A 5,832-nucleotide genomic window follows, 5' to 3' on the forward strand; every position below is an offset into this window, starting at 1 on the left:
ATACCAGCTTCTACGTCGTCAGCAAGTCTGAAACGTTAGTCTCTGCCAAAAAGACCCAACTAGACCTGGAAGAGTTAAAGAAATTGCCTATGACAATCCTCTCAAGTCCAAGTCTCATGCAGGAAATCCCGAGTTTCCACACCAGACTGTTCATAGAGCTAGACAAAAGTGGATGGAAAAAGCTTTGTGAGTGTGAAGAGGCCACTTTTGACACCAGCAATGAAAAACCCCATCTGATGTGTGGCTTGATTCCTTTGAGTTATTTTAAACTCTTGGGTCTTATTGGTCTATTTCTCCAAGACGTAACCCCACCTAGTATTACAAAGGCTACAGATTTGGCGAGCTCGGATGCCACTTCTCCTTTGTCACTTTCCTTCAGGAAGTCTGGAGGTTGTTTTTGCTCTCAGAACGATCAGGAGTTTTCCTGACTTGTGTTTTTGACCCATCAGACTCCTTAAAATCCTTAGTAATATTGTAAGCAATTGATTTGGGATGCATTTTGAAATTCAATAATCTGTTTAGACGTGCAACCAACACGGAGGCACACAGTAATGGCTACACAATGTTTGTATTCGGAGGATATCCCAAGGATTTTGTATTTTTCTTATAAAGTTTTGTCAGCTGAATTGGATTAGTATACTTTCATAAACATAGATCTGAGGGTATCCCATACATTGAGGTCTAAACTTGTTCTAGATTTAAAATCTCCACCCTTGTTGCATAAATGTATTTATATATACAAGTGATCAACTAGAAATTGTATTTCTGTCCTTTTAGATACTCAGAATAAGTATAATGCCATTTTTTACAGAGATTATTTATTCAAAAGAAAAAATTATGAAATAGCCCCGACATATCACGAAGACAAGGGAATCGAATACATTGGCAATTTTTTGTGTTAGCGAGGTAACACCGTGTTAAATATGAGCCAGTTTTTAATAATATTAAATGCATTTTCCTAAATTTTTTTTTACATATATATTTTTAAAGGTACTGAAGTACATTTACTTTGATAAATATTTAACTATTCAATATCATTAAAAATAAACCAAACGATAATATTTGAAATTTGGTAGTAAATCTCTTTTCATCCATGATTTTAGATATGGAACTTCTACCATGTTTAGGAAAATCCAACAAATTTAAATATCCGTCACATAATTTATCAGCCTGTTCTTCAGAATGGAAGGAAAATTGACTGTTGAGATTAGTTAGATATGGATGTTTGCAGCTCTTTTCAGTGAGAAAAAAAACAACTGTCCATTCTCATTTTTTTTTTTTTTTGGATATAAAAGGCTCTTAACAAAAATTAAAGTCGTCCTTGACTTCGAGAAAAAAGGAAAAAAAAACCCCTTTCTTCAGTGACGTATTTTGAAAAGATCACAATTAGTGGTCTACAGAATCTTTTTTGATTATATTTCTTCAACAACATTTACATGATTTATTTTTGTTCACCATAAGGGATATATATAAATTGTAACAGCATACACTTCAATCCCAAATGTGTAAATAGTTCCTATATCTATTTTTAAATCAGAGAAAATGTTTTTTTTTATAAAAATAAATCTTTTTTGTAAGTTTAATATATAAATTCATCATTTTTTATCACAATGATAAAATAAAAGGTTGTTCTAAAGTGAGATGTACAACTTCATTTTTTTAAAGATAATAGTAGCAAAAAAAAATTGTTTTAAAAGTTATTTTAGATTTTTTGCTTTAAAATTTTTTTTTCTGAATATTAAATAACTCTGGTTTGTTGGATAATAACTTATTAATTTAGAAATCTTTTTTTTCCTTCTCTAGAGTTAATAAATTTGATATTACTTTATCCAACTATAATTGCATTCATAAGTAAAACATAAAATGGCAAAAAACTCAGTAATTTTTTCACTGATGCTTATTTATCGTTAAATCATATGTAATATATACTTTTTGTAAATAAAGTATTTTATATCTAAAATATTAATTACACACGTTAAGATTTGACAGTAAGTAACATAGGATTAATAACCTTAAATTTCTGCTTTTGTGGCAAAATCGAAAAAAATATATTTATATGCATATAAAAAATAATGTCAATTAAAATGGATTGTAATTTGTTTTATTCTATTAATGTTTAAAAGAATTATTCCGTCCCAACGTCCAAAAAAACTTCACAACTGAAATTTATTTTGATATCAAATGTTTTTTTTAGTCTGTGCTATGTTCTGTCTTGACAAAAAATTTATTTATATAATGAATTTCTTAAACAGTTTGGCACAGGCCATTAGATGCTCTTGATAATTCAAAAGATGATTAACAATTAAAAAAATTGGAAAACATTTTTGATACCACAGATTTTAGTTTTGTACTACAAAATTTAATTAAAATGGTCTCTTTTCGTTAAAAGATCCCTAAGGCCATAGTTTAAAAAAATTACATTTTTTCGCTGAATTTAATGTTAATTAAAGGTTGTTGCAAGATTTGATATTTATCAGTGAAATAACTGGGTTGCGATATGCTAAGAAAATAAAAGAAGGGTCATAATGTAAATTTCACTCAGTTTAAATAAAAGTTATATAAGGACATATGAATAGAATTTTTTTGAAATATCTATCAAATATATGTATTTCTAAATTTATTATTCTTACAAATTAAATTTATATTGAAGTATATGGACAGTATTCAAGCAAATTTCTTTGAAAATGTAAATTCTTATAACTTTAAGGGCGTGATACCTCTGAATATATTTTTTTTAAATGTTCAAACCTTTCTCCAATGTTTTTTATGTGCAATTGGGAATTGTTTTTTAACCTGAACCATTTATTTTTTCAAAAAATAAAATAAATATTTCATCCTCATAAGGAGTGAGCTGCCTTGTTATAGATTTATATCAAAAGAACCTTCAGCAAATTCTATCACGACCAAGAAGTCATTATTGCAGCCTATGATGAGCATATTCAAAATTGATTATCCTTAATATGATTATTCTGAATTATATCAATAAAATTTGTCTTGGACATTAAATGAATAAAAAATTACACATAATTGTTGAATTCGTTCATTTTAGTCTCAAAACTTTTGCTTGACCTGGTATAGTATTATTTTCCTTCACTCATTAGTGACGTTGCTCACTATTGGAAACCAGAAATAAAAATACTTTTTAACGAAAAGTTATTGATTTTCGAACAATAACCTATTGTTACATGTATCTATAAGATATTTAGATATAAGATATTTCCTCAACGGTCATTAATTGCTATACTTACAGTTGTTTACCTTCAAATAACTCTGCTTAAATTATATAATTGGTATAAAAACGAGAAACTTTTTCTTTGTTTATCTACTTTTAGTTATATTGACCACCATTAATGCTTTATAAATAATTAGTATAAAATTAATTTTAAACTAAGTATACTAATCATTACTATATGAATGTTTTGTTGTTGTCCAAAAAAATCTACTAATATTTTTTTGTTCTTGCAAAAAACAAGAAAGTTATGAAGAATAATGTTGTCGAAACAATAATACTCAATACCTGGTTCATTTTTGCAAATATTGCAAGAATTATATACTAAAATGTTCCAGAAAGTGGAAATACTCCAACGATGCTTCGGCATTTTTTTTGTGCAAAAAGTATCGTCTTGTGTCATTTTTTCTTAAAAAACTGAAAATTTACGTTTGGTAAAAAAACAGAAAAGAAAGAGAGACAAAAAATTGAAAAATTATGAAGAAAATGAAAAATATTTCAGTTAAAAATCAATTTTTTTTTTTTTTTTTCACCTGAAGTAAACAAAATTGAAATTATCACCGGTTTCTTTTATAGCCCATAACTTTTTTAATTTTGAATAAATTTAGAAAACGTAGAAATTCGTATAGTTGTTTTTGAAACGCCAATCACTTACTGATAAAAAGCTCAACCCCGTATCTAGTCTCCTTGAGCTGCAATAAAGGGTTTTTAGGTTTTGAGTATAGCATAAGCCCCCCTTGTATAACCTCCCCAAAAATCAACACATCTGTCCCAGCTCAAAAAAGGGACCTATGTAATATTTTAGCCCTCTAGGTTCAATGGTATGGGAATCTATCAAGGACATCTACACAAAATATCTCTTTTATATATATACAGATTTTCTTAAATGCCAAAAATGCCCGTGTTTTTTTTTTTTAATTTATACAATTGTACGTATAATTGGAGCTGTAAAATCTATGATATTTTTATATATAGCAATCTGGAGAGTTTTTTTTTATTTCCCAAAGCTGTTATCCTTTTTCTTACATTCTTTAGGAGGGAACATATAAGGATATAGTGCGTGAGCTCATGAATAATTGAGAGTAAAACGGATCATTTGTTTGAGAAGTATGAAAATGTCCATGTTTGACACAAAGAATAATAAAGGATCGACATATGTGTCATCCCTTCCAATGTCCTGCTAGATACATAGTGGATTTTCTGTTTATTTTTTTGAATGCATTGCTGCTTACAGTTAATATAATGAAACGTGATGACAGTTAGGTGGCTTTGTCCCAAATATTATTCAAGCTTTCAAAATTACCTATATGTTTTTTTGGGTTCTTTAATTTTTTACGTACGTGCAGGTCATATCAGGTGAGGCGTCCATGTGTAATTTGCATCATTTAAAAATTAATTATTGATAGTACAAGAAAATTAAAACACAATGAAAAAAATTTATTCCTTGACCTTTCATAACTAAAACTCATCATACCCACAAAATCTATTTATATACTTTAAATAAATTCTACAAATATTAGACTATGGGTTAGAATATTTTCATTTGAGGGGTATACAATGTTTCTACTAAATTTGTTTTACTAATCAGTACATACTATAAGAGTAACTAGTGAAAGTAAACACAATTACTCAGATTTGTGGTTTTAGGAGAATTAGACTTCGACAAACAAACAAAAAATAGACTAACTTTGCTGTAATTTGATATACTCCTATTTTCTCTTCTTCTTTAATATCACGTGCTGAGCTTTAGCTACAAACACTCGTTGCTGCATGGTTATTTATTAGATCAAGTAGCTACGTAGTTATAAGATTTAAATCCAATCTTAAAAATGAGGCTTAAGCACACATAATTTTTTTTTCTTCATAAATATACGATAAACAAATAGCAAATGAAACAAAATATTATATAACTTTGCTTGTTGTTTGTAAAAAAAATAAAACTGTCCCTATCTGTTTTAAAAAAGAAATAATATTCAAAATTGATTTCAATGGTACAGTCTATCATGTTAACGAGAGTACATTTGATAATGAGGTAAAAAAATCACCGTTTATTTCGAAAACACAATTCTTTTTTAGAACGTTTAATAGTTTATAAATAAGGGAACTTGTAGTGATCGAATTGTTTATTTATTTGAATTAAATTTTTTTAGTATGGTCGAATTTATAAAAGATTACTTTGTCATCGATATAAAGGTATAAATTTATTCCTTTTTGTTATTTCAAATTTGTATTATTCCTTTATTACTGATATTCATTGATTTTGTTGATATACTAATTGTTTGGATGTACAGCTACAATAAATAACGATATAGTATTTTTGAAACCCAAATCGATATATTGATAAACAAATGAAAGAAAACAAGTTTATAATGACAAATGCGTCTTTTTATTATTTTTTACAACACGTGTATTTGGTGTATTTAACATACTTTTGTTCATTCGTCCCAAATAAATGAAAAGTAGAATAACGAATAAACATAACTGAAGAATCATTGATATAAGAATTAGAAAAATTAGTATAACGTATGAATTTTAGAGCGGTTTAATAAAATATTTATTAAAAATTGAATAAGTGCGAAAGATTAATTTTATAGATAAAGTTA

This window comes from Lepeophtheirus salmonis, chromosome 14, assembly GCF_016086655.4.
Source record: "Lepeophtheirus salmonis chromosome 14, UVic_Lsal_1.4, whole genome shotgun sequence".
In the NCBI taxonomy this organism is placed as follows: Eukaryota; Metazoa; Arthropoda; class Copepoda; order Siphonostomatoida; family Caligidae; genus Lepeophtheirus; species Lepeophtheirus salmonis.